A 19555-nucleotide genomic window follows, 5' to 3' on the forward strand; every position below is an offset into this window, starting at 1 on the left:
GAAGTGCAATATCCTTAGACATATAGGCTTATGAGGGAGGGGTAGCCTTTTCCCAGTGCATATGATGGTAACTGAGCTACAGCTTGTTAATTACTGCAAACCTCTAACACTTGGCTTACCAATTGAGTGAAGAACAGGTTATGATTTAATATTTGAGCAAAAGTAGATGACTATCTCACAATAGTCTCAAAAACAAATTCCAGGTGATTAACAATATAAAGGTAAAAATAAACAAATATAGGTACTAGAATATAGCAAAGTGTTATTTCAATCCTGGCACAGAAGAGGAGTTTCTAAGATTGATTAAAAAAAAAAATCAAAGAAGCCATAAAGTAAAAGATTGATTAACATGAATACCATAGAATTAAGATTCTGTTCAAGAAAAGGTATCATCAAAGACAAAATTACCACTTCTGGTTATGGTGGAATAATTCAACTAGCCCTTTTGCTGTGAACAATGAGGGAACTGGACAAAATACATGAAATAATTGTTTTTAGATATTGAACAGGCAGAGCAAAACTGAGACAAGGAAGCATTCCAACCCCCTGTGTTTCTTTCTGGAGGCTCTTTCTGGATGAGGTCGTGCAAGAAGGGGGTTTTCAAATGGGGCATGACAGTCTCGCTGAGCTGAGGCAAGGGCCAAGTGGGATGGGAGCTTCAGGAGACTGAGAGCAGTGGAAGTTTACGGAGGAGGAATGCTGCAGAGGCTTGTCTCCAGAATTCTGCATAGTGTTCCCTGTGCATGCACACAATGGCTATAAGAGAGAAACAAGCAAAAGCCAAGGGGAGGAGCTAGAATCTGGAAGTCTATGGAAGCTGCAAGACAAAGGAGAGGGCATCTCCAAAAGATAAGGAAGTCCAGCAACCTGAGAATTGTCAGCCAGCCAGAGTGCTGCTGACGCCGGGAGGAAGCAAGTCTTCTAACCTCTTTTACTAGAACTAGTTAGAAGTTCAAAATGCTGATGCATCTGCTTCCTCACGAGCCTTTTACCTAGACAAGGTGAGAATGTCACCTTAGTTCAACCCCAGGTTTTATCCTACTCAGAAATCTGCCTTGAGCAATGGAAACAAGGAACTGATTTAGGGAGAGCATAGCCAATTTTCCTGAGAGTGTATCCAAGACTGTTGTGTTTGGAACAAAGAATGATCCTTCTTTAATCAGAATAAAGTATCATGTCCTAACAGAGATGTGCAATGTCTGCATCAACAATAATGAAATGGAAACAAGAAAAATTCCATTTTCAGTAAGGACCCAAATGTTTTTCCATGTCTTTTTAATAAAGAAAAATGGAACCAAAAAAATTAACAAGCCAAGGGCTTTCATTCATTCAAGTGTTTATTGAGGACCTGCTGTGTGACAGCCTGTGCTGGTTGTGGAGGTGGACACTGAGGAGCGCACCAGGGCACACCATTGGTCCCCCTGCTTATGTGGGTCAATGTCTTGAAGTGTGATCAGAACCAGTATCTAGGTTCTCAGCTTCTTCTCAAGAAAGAATTCAAGGACAAGCCACAGATTAATCAGGCAAGCAAAGAATTTAATGGGGTTGAGGAAAGAGAAGGAAAGTATACCTGCAGGGATGCAGGCAAGGGGGGAAATGCAAAGTTCTACCATGGGGTATGTGATTTATGGGGGTACAGGACTCCAGGTGTGCCCTGATTGGCATACTTGAGACACAGCAGGGAAACTCTACTGGGTGATCCGATTCCCTTAATGGGTTAGGGGCTGGGTTAGGGGATGCTGGTGGGTGGTGATTGGCTTCTGGCTGCTGTCCACAAGCTCTGCAGGCTGTGGTGACCGCCGGTGATCGGACTCTGGTCACTGTCAATGAAGCAAGAGGTAGCCTGAAAGTGGGTGGAGTGGGGGTGGTGCCCCCCTTGCCCTGTCCCTCTTTCCGACATGTAATGAAGTTGCCTCCTGATCACAGAGCCGCTGGGTGTGTGCTGTGTGCTGTAAGCTTCAGGGTGTGTGCTTGTTAGTTGCCCCTTCCTAATTTGCCCCTGTTCTCAGCACATTCATGCTAGCCAGCAGGCCAGTGCCTCAGTTTCTCTTGCCAGGCTTATTAGGTTTTTCTACCCTTCCTCCTTAGGTCCCTATCTATTCTGCCTCCAAAGTGTTAAACAACAGTTCAAGGCAGGACACCCAGGAGGCCAAGTGGAAGCCCCAGAGAGCAAGCGGAGGCCAGAGGCTCGCAGGCAGCATGGAGGAGGCCCAGAGCTGGCCACCGGAAGGGACCCCTCGGCTCTGCTCTGCTCTCAGGCCATGTTGAGACCCACAGATTTCTTGCAGACCCACTGGTAGGTGGCATCACAGTATATGTCATTCCACATCTGCTGAGTATGGACACAGTCCTCCGGGGGCCTGTTCCTGTGCTGCCAGTTGTTCAGCTGCTTCTTGCTCAAAAACCTGGAAATAGAGGAACGTTATTCAGCTAGACACAGGCAGGGGCCCTTGTCCATGCTGTGGCACATGGAGCTAAACTGACGCGGCTCCCCAGTCACCTTGCAGCCCCAGAAAAGGGACAGAGCTGCAATGCCTGTGGGCCTGGGTCTGCTGAGGACATCCTGAGTCACTGATGACCCAAGGATGGGGAGGGTGTCTGTGAGGCAGCAAGTTGGGGAGAAGAGAGGGGAGGGGTCTTTCCTTTCAAATTCCACCCCAGAACTCGCACTTCCCTGCAAAGCTGGACCCCTCCCTGTACCTTCCCTGGTGTGTCCAGGGTCAAAGCAGCAGCCAGGGCCCCTCAGGGAGTCCCAGCTTCCCGTCACGTGACTGTCCCTACCTAGTCCCAGCCCTGGATACGAGGTGTGCTGTCCTGGGACAACATCTGGCCAGAGCTTCTCAGGATGCTTCACAAAGCAGCATGACCTTTTTCACACCCACACAACAGTCTCAGGAGCACCCTGTGGCCTGGGCGGTCATGTCAACTGAAATGACCAGAGCTAGTGAGGTCTTTTATAACCTAGACGCATCCTTAGGCCGACCCCAGATGTTCAGTTGGCCACCCTGGGCCTCGATGGCCTTGGTGCTCCTCAAATCGAATGTGAGTGCCTGGCCTTCCCAGAAAGCCTGGGTCTCCTGCTCACACACCCTCCACAGCCATGGGATTGACTGACATTAAAATCAAGATTGATCTGCACCTGTGGACCAGGAAGTATGGGGGGGGTGCTGGTGCCACCCGGATGCTGCACACTGGCCCAGTCTGCTCTCAGTGCAGAAATTCCCAGGCAAGCTGAACAAATAACAGCAGAAAACAGTGCTGGAATGCGGGACTCGGCAGTTTTGCCCAGGAAGCTTTGGGACATGTTGTTTCCTTTAGTCTTCTCAAAGTTGGGACAAAACTGAACAAACGAGATGAGCTGGGTGCTTCGGAAAGTGCAAAAGCTACTAGTGAACCCTATTCTCCTCTATCAGGAGAAACAATAGAAATTTATGAAGTTGCTGCAGAAAATCCAGGACTTGTCAACAAATCTTGTTACCCAGGTGTTAACAAGAAGACACTGGGGAAGTGGACTTGGCCCAGTGGATAGCGCATCTGCCTACCCCATGGGAGGTCCATGGTTCAAAAACTAGGCCTCCTTGACCCGTGTGGAGCTGGTCCACGCACAGTGCTGATGTGCGCAAGGAGTGCCGTGGCTCGCAGGGGTGCCCCCATGAGGGGAGCCCCATGCGCAAGGAGTGTGCCCTATAAGGAGAGCTGCCCAGCAGGAAAGTGCAGCCTGACCAGGAATGGCACGGCACACACAGAAAGTTGATGCAGCAAGATGACACAACAAAAAGAAACAAAAAAACAAAAACAACAACAAGAACTCACAGCAAATGGACACAGAGAACAGAAAACTGGGGCGGGGGAGAGAGAAATAAATAAAATAAAAAATAAATCTTTAAAAAAAAAAAGAAGATACTGAGTAAACCTTCATAAACTGTTCAATGAAGGAATGGAGCAGCATTTCAGAAATATGTAACATCTATTTAGGAATGAAAATAAACTAATCTGAAGCAACTTAATCCAGAATACTTATTTTAAATTGTGGTGGATAGAGGTTTAAAATGGCAACTTGTAGTAATATCAATGGAAAAGCTACATATTGCAGCTATACTACTGAAATAAACTTTCAAATGATTGTAGATAAACATAATACAGAGTATTTCTTTTTTTTTCACAGCACTCTGCGACATAGGCTACAGTCTAGTTATTATATTCAGAATTCACAAAATGACCTGAAAATAAAAACTACTTCTAAAAATTATGTAATTCAAGGGTAACATTGTTATCATAAGCCTTCTATAATAGTGTAAGTATTGCTTATTATCCTACTAATGAAACATTCAACTGCATTTTAAAAAGTCAAGATTCTGGAAGTGGCTGTGGCTCAATCAGTTGAGCTTCCATCTACCATATGGGAGGCCCTGGGTTCGTGTCCCGGGGCCTCCTTGTGAAGGCAGCCTCACTCACACATCACCGAGAGCCACTGGCCTGCAAGTGCTATGTAGAGCCGACCCAGCAAGGTGACACAGCAAAAAGGGAGGCAAGTAGAAACACAGAAAAGCACGTAGCAAATGGACACAGAGAGCAGACAACAAGCAAGCCTCAAGGATGGGGTGGGCTAAATTCAAAAATGAGTAGAGAGACACAGAAGAATGCACAGCAATAAGACACAGAGAACAGACGGCAAGCAAGCCTCAAGGGGGGGGATAAAAAAAATCAAGATTGATGACAGGAGAGGAAGCCAAAAGGGACCTGAGGGGCTGAGGGAAAAGCATGCTCCCTCACACTCTCAGAGTGCCGCCCCACCACCCACCTCTGCCCTGCCCTGCTGCTGACATCTGTCGACCTCCGGGAATCTCCCTAAGTCACTGAGGACAGTGGGGTTTGTTGTCCAGGTTGCTGCCCCCAGTGCAAGATGCTCAGAGGAATTCAATATTTGTTCCCACCCTGTCAGAACCACCCCAAGCCCCCAGCTCTGACCTGCTCTTCCTCAGATGTCACTGATGCCAGGTGAGCTCCTTGGGACACACAGAACTGCTCAGCCTCCTCTAAGACTTCTTGACATCAGAAAAATAATACAAGCTCCCCCTGAAGAACTTCCAGCCTTGCAGGAGCAGCCAGAGAAGCTGAGCTGCAGCAGAGGTGGGAGGAGAGGGAACCGGGGGCTGATGGTGGATGTCCCAGAGCTGGCCTTCCTGAACCCGCCAGCGGCTGGCCACTGAGGCCCACATCCTTGGGGCTCAGTTCCCCAAGGGCAAGTGTTGCTGAGACCACGCCCCCATCCCACTACCCAATTCCCCAGGGAGCTGCAGCTCAAGACTCCTGGCTCAGTACTCCTGGGACTCTCGGCTCTGCTACCCAGAAAAACTCTCTGCTGAGACATGTGCTTTCTGATCATGTCACTTTATTTCCTATCTCATTACTGCCACCATGCAGTCTCCATCTCAATTCCCTCCATCTCTCGAGGAAGTTGTCCATCCATCCAGAGTCTCCCTTACTTCCTTGACTTGATCTCCATCCACTTTGCCTGCCACACTCATGACTATCCCAGGACTTCCTCATCACCTGCTCTACCTGCCCTCACAGGTGTCACACACTAAGAGCTCATCCTGTCACCATGAGCCCCAAGTCTCAGCTCTTTCCTCCCTCCTTGTCACCACATCCTGCTCTTTAGTATCATCTCTACCTCAGCTATTGAAATGGAGCCACAACACTCATTTCTTCATTCATATCTTCAACATTCATACATTCATTGTTCGACATGCCTTAGCTTCTATAAGCTGGGGAATGTTACAAAAAGACCAATAAGACATGATTCATGCCCTCGAGGAATTTACAGTCTTGTGAAATGAGACAGATGTAAGAAGAGGACGGAAGATGCACTAATTAAATGCCACGTCAAGGTTAGAATAGAGGCATGAAAGAGGGTGTCGTCTCTGTCACCTGGGCCGGGGGGGGTTGGCTTAGGAAGGGAATCTGGGATGAGATGTTCCTTGAGTCTTTAAAAAAAAATTGAGGGGGTGGGGAATGGGAAATTAATACTCAGTTGGTAGAGAGTTCCCATTTGGGGCCAAGGAAAACTTCTAGCCAGAAAAGATGATGATGGTAGCACAATATTGTGAATGTATATACTGAAAGAGTTAAAATGGGAGCTTTTATGTTATGTATATGTTACCACAGTAAAAAATTTTTAAGGAAACAGAACTGTACAATACAAAGTGTGAAGCCTACTCTAAACTATGGACTATAATTAATCATATGATTATAATAATGTTGGTTCATCGATTGTAACAAATGTACCCACTAAGGGAAAACATTAATCATGGGCAAAGCTCTCTACCTTCTGCAGGATTTTCCTCTAAGCCTACAACTACTGTAACATCTTTAAAAAATTTTTAATCAGAAAAACACTTTAAAAAAAAACTGAAGAAAAGTTTGCCAGGGGATCATTTCCAAGAAAAGCCTTCCAGACAGGGGCAATGGCAGGTGCAAAGGCAGGCAGGTACAAAAAGGCATGGCATGAGCTGATCTGTGCAAAACCTGGGGTGTGGCCGGCATGCAAGGGGTGGGAGAGGAGCGTGGTTGGCTTCCAGCACTACATCTTATGCCCGTAAGAAGGAATTTGGATTTTTCCCTGTGAGCAATGGGAGGCCCTAAAGGGTTTTATGGATGGTGCAGATTTGCACTGTAAATATTTCAGCATGCTGCAATGTGCAGGTTCAACAAGAAAAAAAGACCATCCTGCTTGGGCCAGAAACATCCATCAGAACCCAACTGCAAAAATCTCAGGGAGAGACAGGCCATGGGGACCACGCGTTCTCAAAGTGTGTTCCCTGGATGAGCAGCATCGCGCCTCCTGAGAACTTGGTAGAAATGCCCCTTCTCAGGCCCAGCGCAGACCTGATTTTTCAAAAATTGTATCTGAGCAGTCTGAGTTTTAACAAGGCCACGTGTGATTCTTATGCTCTCTGATGCCTCAGAACCAGTCGTCCAAACCAGGGGTGGCTAAATTATAGCCCATCAGCAGCCTCTTTTTATAAATAGTGTCACTGGAGCAGCCACGCTGATTCATTTACACGTTCTCTTCGGCTGCTTCAGCAGAGCAAGATGACAGGGCTGAGGAGCTATGAGAGAGACTGTGGTCCACAGGTCTCAATTTTACTATTTGGGCCCTTAAGGAATAGTTAAAATAATGATACTCTACCCTGACTGCCCATGTTTTAAGACTTCCTGGTGCTCAGGCTGCATCCCAACCAAAAGAAATCAGATTTCTGTACATGAGTCCCAGGCATGTACTTGGGTGATTCCAATGTGCAGCCAGGATGGAGCACCTCTCAGTCCATACTAAAGCAGGAGGGCAGCAGTGGGGCTCGAGGAGAGGCAGGAAGGAGGAAAGACTTCCAGGCACTGGTCTGCATGGCCAGTGATTCCTCAGACTCGACTGGAAACAGAGGCAAAGAGCAGGGGCTCGGCACTGCCTGCCAAGTCCTCATTTGTCAGCCCCCATCTCTCCAGCAGCTTCTCCCAACCATCCCTTCTCTCCCCCAGCTCCCTACAGGCATCCTCCTCCTTAGCAAGTGACCTCCTATGCCACCCAGAAACAGATGTGGTTAACAGCAGCTCTCGCAGTCTCATGTTCCCACATCTGCACATGGACACCAACTTCCACACCTGCTCCCCTCCCAGCCTCAGAGATTCAAGTACCATCCCAACCCTCTTCAAGGCCAGTCACTCATCGTGCATTTCACTCTCCTCCCTCTCTCCACCCCTATCTTCAACATCCACCTCTTTGTTGTTTCCTTTCTGTAAACCCCAGGTGAAGCCTGTCTGAATCTGGAGACACTCTCTCAAGTTCACCAAAATATTAGTGGGGGTTTGGGGGAGGGTTCACTTGGAAGTCATGCAAATTTTCATGGCAATGCAGATGCTTGTTTTCTCATCTTGAAATTTTTCCATATTTGCCACACTGTTTATAACTAATAGAAACAAGTTGTAATGGAGAAATAGATGATGTGCATTGTTTTTTACTCTTCCCCTCATCTCTCCTTCCCTCTCAGCTACGTTCCTTGACAGAATCATGTACCTGATCAATTCATGCCCAATAACCATGATCAGCTTCCACGGAAACTTCATTTATGACTTTTGAATTGCCCAGCTTCAGTGGATGCTTTTCATTTCTTATTTCACATGGCCTCTCTGGCATGTGCCAGAACTGACCACTCCTGTCTTGAAATTCTCTCCTCTTTTGGCTTTCCCACATGCACATCTCCCAATTCCCGTCCTCAGTTGGTTCACACACATCTTTCCCTTCTTGCCTTCTGAAGGTTGATTCCTGGCCCCATTCTCAGCCCTCTTCTGCATTTTGTCTCATGCAAACCCCACCACTCCCCCTGCTGCAATGAGAACCAACATACCTGGGGCACCCAAGCCTGTGTCTGCAGCCCTGGCCTCTCTCCTCAACTCCAGACAGCCTGCAGGCGATGTCCACTTGGATGTCCCCCAAAGCACCACAGCCAGCCTGTCCAAATCTTGCTACTCCTCTTCCTCCTTAATTCCTCAGTTGGGGACCCTCCATGGCCACCCAACTCAGAATCTCAAGGTTCTCCTTAAAACCCTTCAGGACCTCCACATTTTGTGGAGGATAAAGGCCAAGCTCACTCACGGGCCTTCCAATCTAGCATGTGTCTCTCCAGTTATTCCCACCTCTCTAGCCCAGTGTTTTTCAAATTGTAATCACTGTCCCATTAGTGGGTCATAAAATTGGTTTATCAGTTTCGACAAGATTTGCTCTTTTTTTTTAAAGAATAGAATATAAAATGTCAGAGTGAGTTCATGCAGTAAAGGTTTTGCTTTTTGAAACTTGCATAGATAGATTACATAGATGATTAGATAGATAGATGACAGATAAGTAGATTTCCTTCCCCCCTTCCACAAAAGGTCCCTTTCACCTTTCCTGTTGCATCTGCCCTCTCAGTTCCCAGTACTTGCTTCTAACTTAACACCTCTTTCACCAATCTATATGACTTTGCTTACAGGTCTGTCTCCATCTTGCATCTTGTAAACTTCTCAAGAGTAGGCATCATGTCTTATTCATCTTTAACCCCTGACACATGGGAGATGTTCATGAAAGTTTTGTCAGATACATGCTCGAATGCTGCCTACTAGCTTAAGTGCGTTACCTGTGTTGATTCATTTGATCCTCCCTGTGAAGCAAATCCTGTTGCCCCATTTTGCAAGTGATACTCAGGAAAGGTAAGCAACTTGTTCTGGTTCACACCATTTGTAATAGCTGGAAGTCACAAACAGGTTGTCTACTCCCACAAGCACACTCTGCCATTACCACACACCTCATCACAAAGATCCGGTTTGCCAAAGGAGAAATTTTGTGGAGAGATTATAAGCCACCTGAGAGCAAGGACATAGCTTCTCAGGTCTTCTGTGCTACTGCCGGGGCACAGAGGAGGTGTGTTTATTGGATTTGTTCTCTCTCCACCACCCTTGCCCTTTCCCAGATGGGACTCATGCTTGAGGCTAAAGAGGCTAACGTCCCAGCAACTCTGCCCTCTCCAGGGTGGACCCTCCCTACCAATTACGTTGGTTCCTTTGTAGGTGATCCTGTGAAGCACAGGCTGCACAGAGGGTCTCCGGGCTGTTCTGCTGCTTCTGGATTTTCACATGTAGCCAGTTGATATTACTCACATTAACTTGGAGCCTCTGGATCTCAGCCTGTGCCTCCTGCAGGCTGTTCTCTCACATGTGGGTCTGGGAATTTAAGGCAGCACCCTTCATTCCTTCTTTTAGGGTCTCTAACTCTCCCCTGGCATTTTCCAACTCTGCTCTTACTCCTGGGAGCTCAGCTTTTGTCTGCTCCATACCGCCCTTTGCCATTTGGGTCTGGGCAATGGCAGTTCCAAATCTCTTTTTAACAACTCAATCACTTCATCAGCCCTGTCCAACTGACCTCTTAATAACTGGATCTCAAAAATGCTGTTGTGTACACTGCCTTTTTAAAGGGCTGGGTCTGGGAATTGAAAGCACTTGCATTTCCCAGACCTCCCCAGAGCCTCTGGATCTCGGCATAGGACCCTTCCAAACTGCTGCTTAACACCTGGTGCTGGGTCCTTAAAACACTGCCACTCCCCAGACTGCCTTTCTAAAGGTATGTCTGAACACTGGCATTTTGTAAACTCATATTTGTGTAGTGTAAACCTGCCTTTAACACCTGAATTTCAGTGTTGGCATTTTCTAGGCCTTGGCTTAACATGTGGAGTGCAAAGCTGGTGTTTTCTGAACTGCTTTGTAAGAAATCTTGGGTCTGGGAATTCAATGGGTTTGCCTCTTCCAGAGATTTCTGTAGTCCCTGGATCTCAGCATCAGCCCACTCCAAGTAATTTCTTAACACCTGGGTCTCCATATAAGGTGACAGCTTCCTCTAGAACTCCTTTGACCATCCGGATGTCAGCACTGGTTTTTTCAAGGTGGCCGCTGAGCATCTGGATCTGAGAACAGACATTGTCCACCTTGTACTTCAGCATCTGCATCTCAACAGCCCAGGTGCTAGAATGTTCTTTACACAGCTGGAGAGCTTCCTGTACATCAGCCACCCTGGCAAAATGGTAGGAAAATCTTCAGAGGAGGAAATGCAGAGGTCGGCCAAAGAGGCCCATTTCATAGGGAAGCATATAGATCTACCAGCATGTTCTAAAGATTTCCGTGGGGAGATGCCTACACCACGGCCTGTGGCCTTCTTGACCCTGGACCAAACAATAGCCAAAGACCTAATTAGCCATCACACATGAACTAACGGGCCCAAAGGTTAGAAATTCTTGTTTACTGTAAACTAGCTACACCCCCACGCACTAGGAGTCATGCAGGTGAGATTGGATTCTTCTGCCATTGTAACTGAACTTAAAAATAACTCATTATATAATTTAGAGCTGTTGAAGTTTAATTCCACACAAATTTCACCATTAGAAGAGTCATTGAGAAAAAGAAGATATGAATAAAGCCCATGTTTAGTCCTGAGTTATATTTGTACACCAACCATTGAGCCTCTTGATGCGAACATAAATTTTCTGATTACAAATTCCAGGGGAAAAAAAAAAATAGGAACAAAAGATGTGCTCCTGGCAGAAGGCCCCTGTTCAATCCACAGTGCTATGATGGAGGTGTGCCCCACCTTCAGGTCACCCGGGGCCTCTGAGCTGAAATTGCCTCTGACAGGGGTGGGCACCCCTACAGAAAACAGAGGACAAGAGTCCCTTCAGAGCAATTTGGGGATATGAGAGCCCTGAGTGAGAGATCTTGGCCACCAGGGCCGTTCAAGGAAACTGCAGCCCTTTCCTCTGCAGGGTCTTTCCCAGCAAGCCCACCTGCCACTGCCCCTGGTCTTGCCATCACCTGTGGCTCTCCTCATGAGCAAGGACTCAATTTCACACGTCTATGGTCACCGCCTGGTTCCATCCACCCTCAGGACTCCTGCCCTATTCCTCAAGCCCTGGCTAGGGGAGGTGTGAGACCACATGGTCTTTGGAGGTGTGAGAACAGAAAGGAAGTCCAGGTTGATCTTCAACAAAGAAGCAAACGCAATTCAGTGGAGAAGCCATAATCCTTTCAAGAGCTGGCCCTGGAACAATTGAATAGTAATATCCAAACAAATAAAAATGCACTTTAGGGAAGCAGACTTTGCCCAACAGATAGGGTGATCACGTACCACATGGGAGGTCCTCGTCAAACCCCGGGCCTCCTTGACCTGTGTTGAGCTGGCACATGCGCAGTGCTCATGGGCACAAGGAGTGCCGTGCCATGAAGAGGAGCACCAAGCTCAAGGAGTGTGCACCGTAAGGAGAGTCACCCAGCATGAAAGAAAGTGTAGCCTGCCCTGGACTGGCACTGCAACAAGGAGAGCTGACACAAGAAGATGACACAAGAAAAAGAAACTCAGATTCCCGGTGCAGCTGATAGGGATGGAATCGGTCACAGAAGAACACGCAGCAACTGGACACAGAGATAAGAAAACTGTGGCGGGGGGGGTGGGGGTGGAATAAATAAAAAAATTAAATTAATCTTTTAAAAAATTAACTTCAATCCACACCTCACGCCTTTACACAAACACTAATTCAAAATGAAACATTGACCTAAACTTTGAAATTTCTGGAAGAAAATGGGAGAATATCTTCATGACCTCAGGCAAGGCAAGCAGACTGAGAGAAGATATTTGCAAATCACACCTTTGATGACGGACTTGTGTCTAGAATACATAAAGAACACTCAATATTCAACAAGATGACACACTAATTTTTTATTTAGACAAGAGTTTGAATGGATAAATCTCTTTTCAGTGACATATTTAAATACACAAAGTAAAATGCTCAAAATCATTAGTAATTAGAGAAATGCAAACTAAAACCACTATGAGATATCACTCCTACCTACTTATTAGCCAGGCTGAAATGAAAAAGACCCATCATCCCAAGTGTTGAAAAGGATGTGAAGGAGAAGGAACTCTCATCTCCGTGGGTGGGACTACAAATCCTACAAACATTTTGCAACTTGGCAGTTTCTTAAAAAGTTAAATATGCACATACCCTATGACACAGCCATTCTACTCCTAGGCGTTTACCCATGATAAAATAAAGATAATTCAATAAAAGGACATATAGATGAATGTTCACAGCACCTTTATTTGAAATTAAAAATTGGAAACAACCCAAATTCCGTCACCAGCTAAGTGGGTAAGTCGTGGCGTAGCCATTAAATGGAACACTGCTCAGTAACAAAAAGGAATGAGCTACTGTGCACGCCACGGCATGGGTGAAACTCAGGATAGTTATGCTGAGTGGAAGAAGCCAGAGAAGAAAAAAAAGAGTATGTCCGGTCAATCCCTTATATGTCTATAAGGAGAAAATGCAAACTAATCCACAGAGACAGAAAGTAGAGCCGTAGTTGCCTGGGGAGGAGGGAAAACTGAGCAGAGGGATTACAAAGGGTTACAAAGTATGGTGCAGGTAGGGCAGGTGGTGAATGTGTTCAGCATCTTGATTGTGGTGATGGTTTTGTGGGTGTACACATATCAAAACATATTAGACTGTGCACTTTATGTGCACTTTGAGATACACATTATACTTAATATAGCTACATTAAAAAGAAAAAGATTATGCCCTCCTCTAAAGAGGTCAGACCCACTGAAGAGCCTGGGGATGGCAGGGGAGAGGCTTGTCCTGGGTTCTGGGCCTCCCGACACCGGCTCCCTTCCCGCCCTCCCTCCCTTCCACCGTGGCTACTCACTGTCTGGTTCCACAGGTGGTGGCCAGGTGGTGTCTCCCAGGTGGGACTGAAACTTCTGGAATGAGGGATCTGCCTGTGTCTGTAGAACTGAAAGACCCCACTCCTGGGTCAACACCACCTCTCAGCCTGGGGCTTGGGGCATAAGGTGCACACACCCCCTAGCGGTTGGATTCCAGAAGGAGGGAGTTGGCTCCAAGCCCCTCTCAAGGTCTTCCCTCATGCGCTTTGGCTCTCCTTATGGGTGGCACTCCTTCCTCATGGGGCTCCCCTTTGCAGGGACACCCTGAATGGCAGGGCACTCCTTGCGTGCATCTGGACTGCACGTGGGCCAGCTCCACACGGGTCAAGGAGGCCCAAGGTTTGAACTACGGACCTCCCATGTGGTAGACAGATGCCCTATCCAGTGGGTCAAGGCCACTTCCCTTTTCTAAGTTTTGACTTCAGTAATACACACACCACACAAAATATGTTGTACAGGAAAATATTAACTTCAAATATGTATTTACTCCATGAAGGTAATCTCATGCCATAATGAAAACCTCTATGAAACCATCCTGGAATGACCACACAAATTATATCAGTACATATTAATGAAAATAGTGATAGCTAAGATATAGTGAGCCTTACATATGTTCTACACTTCTCACACATAACTTATTAATCTGCTCATTAATCATGAAATACTGATTTACCAGAAACTAATCTCCACATTAGAAGAGAGACTGAAGAACAGAAAAGTTGAATCACTTGCCCAAAGTCTCACAGCTAGGGAGGAGAAAGCAGGATCTGAAGCCAGGCAGTCTGGCTCCCCTAAACCATTACACCAAACCATCTGCCTCAAGCTACTGGAAGCAAGGTCAGTTTTGCAGCATTACTAGATCTGCATTACATGGAGATCTAACCCATTACTATGGAAATAGCAACAGAAACTTTTTCATTATGCTTTTACTATAAAACCTGCTGCTAGGAAATTACTGCAACTTTCATCCGCATGAAGATAGAATTGGCATAAGACAGCTCCTTTCTTTGCTGATAGGGCAGAGGTCACCAGGTGCAGCCTGTGCAAGCCTAGGCACCTCCTCTCCCCCACACGCCTCTATTCATACTCCTCTCCCCTTCACCCTTGCCAGTGAGCCAAGGTCACCAGGTCTGCCCCTGGCTCAACCGGGAAAATAAGCAGCAAATAGAGGCCCCAGTGTCTGTTTTAGGCTTGCCATCAGGATGATTGAAATGAAGCCACTAATTTGAGAGAATTCACAGACCCCTCGGTAGACATATTCTAAGAACCAGAAAGGGGCTGAGACCTGCTACCCAATCTGATGGTGCTGCAGGAGGGTAGTATGAGCTCATGGAGAGGGACACTATTAAAAAACGATCCTGTGAAACTAATCCTTACATCTGACAAGGAAATGACATGTACCATGCTTGGAAAAAGCATGGTCTTGGAATCAGGGATGGTTGTGCTTCCCTTAGGAAGTGTGTCTTTTGGGTTTTCATCTTCTGGACATGGTACATTTTGTGTCTCCCTTCATAGCTATTATCACAGTGTGTAATTAGAGGATCATTAGAGAGATTTCCTGATGAATGTCTGAAGTGCTATCCGAAGAGGCAGTCTGTTTTCTGCCCTATTAAGTGCCATTAAGATGTCTGTCTGCTTCACTCTACCTCTCACAGAACTTGGCACAGTAGGCCCTCACCAAATGTCTGTTGAATAAGTGAGTGCATGAGTCAATGAATAAATAAAACATGAACAATGGACTGGTCAATTTCCTTTTTTGTGTGGGCTGCTAGAAAATTTACAGTTGAATGATTCCTGTATAACATAACAAGTGAAGAGGATCTTATCCTTGTGTTTTTGTATTAGCCTCCTTCTTAATACTATTTTGTGTCTCTACACTTAATTTCCTTCTTTCTTTCGCATCTTCATAGTCTGCCTTGTTATATTTTATGAATCCCTATAGACTGCCTTAAAGCCCTTTAGAACAAAGTGATAAATAGATGTTTGCCAAGGTCTTACATATATATTTAAATTCTTCACACTAAACCCTCTGCCAAACATTTGATCATCTGTGAGCTCTTAGGAACAGTTGAGGGTAAGTGGACTTGGTCCAGGCATTAGGGCATCCGCCTACCACATGGGAGGTCACGGTTGAAACCCTGGGCCTCCTTGACCTGTGTGGAGCTGGCCATGTGCAGTGCTGATGCGTGCAAGGAGTGCCCTGCCACGCAGGGGTGTCCTCCATGTAAGGGAGCCCCACGTGCAAGGAGTGGGCCTTGTAAGGAGAGCCTCCCAGTGCAAAAGAAAGTGCAGCCTGCGCAAGAATGGTGCCACACACAAGGAGAGCTGACACAACAAGATGATGCAAGAAAAAGAAACACAGATTCCCAGTGCTACTGCTAAGGATAAAAGCAGTCACAGAAGAACACACAGGGAATGGACAGAAAGAGCAGAAAACTGGGGGCAGGGGAGGGGAGAAGGGGGAAAAAAAATGAAAAATAAAATCTTAAAAAAAAAAAAGGAATAGTTGAGGTTTGGTAGGTCCAGCACTATGCTAATTCTTAGAGCAAATTTCCTCCAAGCATAGAAACTACATGTGGTGTGTCATTTCAGTCACTTATGTGTACTGTGTATGTGATAAGCCCTTTTCTAGGAGATCTAGGCAACCTAGTATCTAAGAACCAACATAGAGTTATGGATTTTGGGCCAAAAAGGATCTCGCTTTAGAGGATTCCCAAATATATGGACATACTAATAGACAGTTTGCTTTCACTTGTGCCCTATTTGGAGGGGGAATGGAGACTGGGGGCAGTGAGGCGGGCTGGGCAAGATCCTGGTCTGGCATTGAGAAGAGTCTGCTCACATTACAAAAAGGAATGCAGGGCATCATGAAGTAAAACTATTAACAAATAACTTAAACCCCTTTTTAAAATCTCTACTATACATTATTTACGTGGTAGTGGGAGGAGATACTTTCAAGTCTGAAATTCTACAATTACTTTCTTTAGCCATATCACTTCAAATCTTGACCAAGTACTTTCCCTTAAAACAATTTCAAAATCCCATAATGAGAACACCTCACGCTGCACAAGTTAAACATTTCATATCCTCCAACCTGAGAAGAGCTGAGTCCACCCCCAGTGCATTTGCTTCTGTTCGGAGGCCAGACCAGTGCTCCTTAGGGGTTAATCAGGAGACACAGAACGTGCATTTATGAAACTGAAATTTGGTTTCTATTATTTATTAGGCTCATTTGAGTCATTTAAATCTTAGACGACAAACTGGAAGAGGAGGGAGGAGTGGGTGTAAAGAAACACATGACCAATAGTCATATGTTGTAGATAATTGAGAGTTTTGGGAAGAATTGGATAGGATGAGGGCTGGAGTTTTTTCTTTTTTAGGGGATGGAGATTAGGATCGAGAAGAAATAAGGCAAGACAGTAGGCCAGAGCAGAGCGCCTGCTCAGCACCCTAAAGCTGCCTGCCCTTCCCATCCCCCTCCTGCCCCACCCCCAACACCAGGTACTGAGGTCTGGATATGAAAACCAGCAGACCTGGACCCGGACTCCCCGCTGCCTCCCTGGATGGAGGAGGGGAGGGAGGCAGGGAAAGCGAGGAAAGGAGACGGAAGGTAAGATCAACAGACTGTCAAGACCTCCTCAGGTACCTTGGGGTTTTTTGTTTCCCTCCAAAGCGGTTGAGTTGCACAAAAATCCAAATCCACCCGGGATTGGTCACCTGCCAGCTCCCTTTATCAAAATGCTGGTGGCTGCAGACCTCGCACCTGCTCACCTGCAGCTGCAACTGCTCTGGCGGTGCCCCCTGGGCCCCAAGGGAGCGCGCCCAGGGCGGAGGCCAAGCAGGAAGGCAGGGAACCCAGAGGAAAGCCCCACCAGGCAGATGTCGTTCTCCAGACAAACCGGCCCACAGCCCCCCATGCGCAGACCAGCGCCTGGCTGCCCCGATTTCTGAAAACCTCCAATGTTACATGAGCAGAAATCAGTAGGTGTGAAACACATACCCTTTCGCTGGGAAGAAATGCAGGGCGGATGCGAACAAAATCAGACAGGGCACTCCTCTGTCTAGACCCAGCAGCTCTGGGAAGGGGAGGAATGCCTGAAGGCTCGGGAATTCCATGAAAAGTAACAAAACCAAGGGAAGCCTAAGTGTCTTACCTCCTGCGCGGCATCGCATCCATCTCTGGTCTTCCCTGTAGGATTCTCCTCTAAGTCAGCTGAATAAATGCACCCAGCTAACCTGCAGGACAATATTTCCTACCCCTCCTGCAGTCCCGCGCTGGTCAGAGCGGCCGAAAGGGTTTCTCTACCCACATCTGCCTGAAATCCCCCAGCCATTCGCTGATTCTTCGGGTCAGTGGGGATCACAGACAACAGAGGCTGCTGCTCCTTGACAAAGTTTTCCTTCCCGCGCCTCCCTTACAGCGCTGCCATCAGAACTAAATCCACCTCCCACCCCGGGCTGCGAGGAAACGCGCTCCTCCCCGTGCGCGCTGACGACAGCCCGCGCCCCGGCGCCCGCACAGCCCCCTCTAGCGGCCGCGGGGCGGGCGCCGGGAGGGCGGGGGCTGCAGTGCCCGCCCCGCGCTGCCGCAGTCCCGGGCCCCCGCGGGCAGCTCCCCTGCTCTCACGCCCACCTTCACCCACTAGGGAGCCCCTCACAGCAGCCCAGAGCTAATAGCAGTAACTTACCAGCGGGAAATCTGAATCCTCCCTGGGGTGAGAAATGAAGCCTCACTTAGAAGGTTTTTGTCCAGGAAGTAGGTACATCCTGGGCTTAGAAGTAACGCTGTTATTGATTTTTATAGGAACTATTGGACAATTTAAGTTCAAAGCCAAGATTACCCCTATACTAATTCTGATTCCATTTTCAACTAGGACAAAACTCTTTGTCTTGCTGCGCCCTCTGGGGTATGGGACTTGTCCAGCTCCCTAAATTCTAGTTACTAACTCGCCTCACCGCTTCATCCTTGGCAACCTCCCACTCCTCAGGAAAAGGTGTGTAGTGAGGAGGAAACTGGATGCGGAGCCAGGACACCTGGTTGCAGTCTGAGTCCTGCCATTAATTCGCTGTGTGACCTTGGTAAAGCCAGGACCTCTCTGGGTCTCATCTTCAACCGGAAAATGATAGTGTACCTAAAAAGGCAGCTTCGGGGTCTAATACTTGCTGGCAGCATTTCTCAAGAGTGCCCTCGAGGAGCAGGACATCATTGGGTGCCTTGGATGTTAGACCCCCAGGCTCTCTACCAGCTCCCAAAATTCCCCTCAGTCAACATTCCCTCTAAGAGGCTGGAAGGCTGTGTCTGCAGGGCAAGCCCCTGTCACGGCCTCCAGATCGTCGATCCCCCAAGGATCTGAACCACCACAGCCCTCAGACCCCACCATGGGGCCTGCCCGAGCTCAGTCTCTGGAGTGAACCCAGGAACTGAAGTTTGGAAACAAGCAGCCCATGTGACCCCTTTGCACACTGACCAAGAGAACCCACCACAAGGGCCCTAGAACCACCAGCAGGTGGTCCCTGGCCAGTGCCAGGGAAAGCTCCTTCCTGCTCTAGCGTCCTCACTTCCACTCCTGCACCTTTTTCCCCCACCCAGGGCTTCCCACTCATTCCCATTCCTTCTCCAGAAGCACCGAGTCCACTAGCCCTTGCCCATTCTGCTGTCAAATCCTGCTAGAAGAGTCAGGACAAACTCAGACCCCCCTGGAGGAGCCTGTCTGTGCAAAGCTAGGAGGTGACATGTCTGAGAACCTTCAGGGGGCTGTGGCACTGTTAGTGCCAGCGAGCAACAGCAGGGGGAAGGCAGGGCCCTGGCATCACAGGTAAGTGAAGCCTAATAGCAAAATGCCACCCTAAAATGAGTAGTTTTCATTTAGTCCAGAAATACCAGGTCTGAGACTGGATGGCCACACGCCTTCAGATGCCCTCCCTGCTGCATGCAGGTCTCAAGTCACAAGCCGCTGGTGGCTCCTGGTGTTATTCTGAGGCTTTCCCTGCATTTCTACTCATTTAACCCACACAAGAGCTCTGAGGGGCTACTGTTATTCCCATTTTTCAGGTGAAGAATCTGTGGACAGAGGTTTGGTAACTCACCCAAGGTCACACTAGTGGGTGGCCCAGCCAGGATTCCACTCAGGGGCCCTGGTTCCAGAGCATTCCATGGCATGGCCTCTCAGAGACTAGAGCACCGCTGCTCTAGGTTATCCCATTTCTACATGCAGTTGTGTTTCAGATTTAAGGCTGCTACCCTAAAATTTTATTAAATGA

At 47.5% G+C, this 19555-nt stretch overlaps 1 long non-coding RNA gene across 1 annotated transcript; it reads right to left on the bottom strand.

Annotated features, from left to right (window-relative positions):
• Nucleotides 1–1515: 1515 nt before the first annotated feature.
• Nucleotides 1516–17749, bottom strand: LOC131274002 (uncharacterized). Its single transcript, XR_009181199.1, has 2 exons — nt 17449–17749; nt 1516–2405 (listed from the first exon to the last, which is right to left on the bottom strand). It is a non-coding gene; the product is annotated as an uncharacterized lncRNA (long non-coding RNA).
• Between the last annotated feature and the right edge of the window lie 1806 nt (nt 17750–19555).

The sequence above is a fragment of the Dasypus novemcinctus genome, chromosome 17, assembly GCF_030445035.2.
Source record: "Dasypus novemcinctus isolate mDasNov1 chromosome 17, mDasNov1.1.hap2, whole genome shotgun sequence".
NCBI classification, from domain to species: Eukaryota; Metazoa; Chordata; class Mammalia; order Cingulata; family Dasypodidae; genus Dasypus; species Dasypus novemcinctus.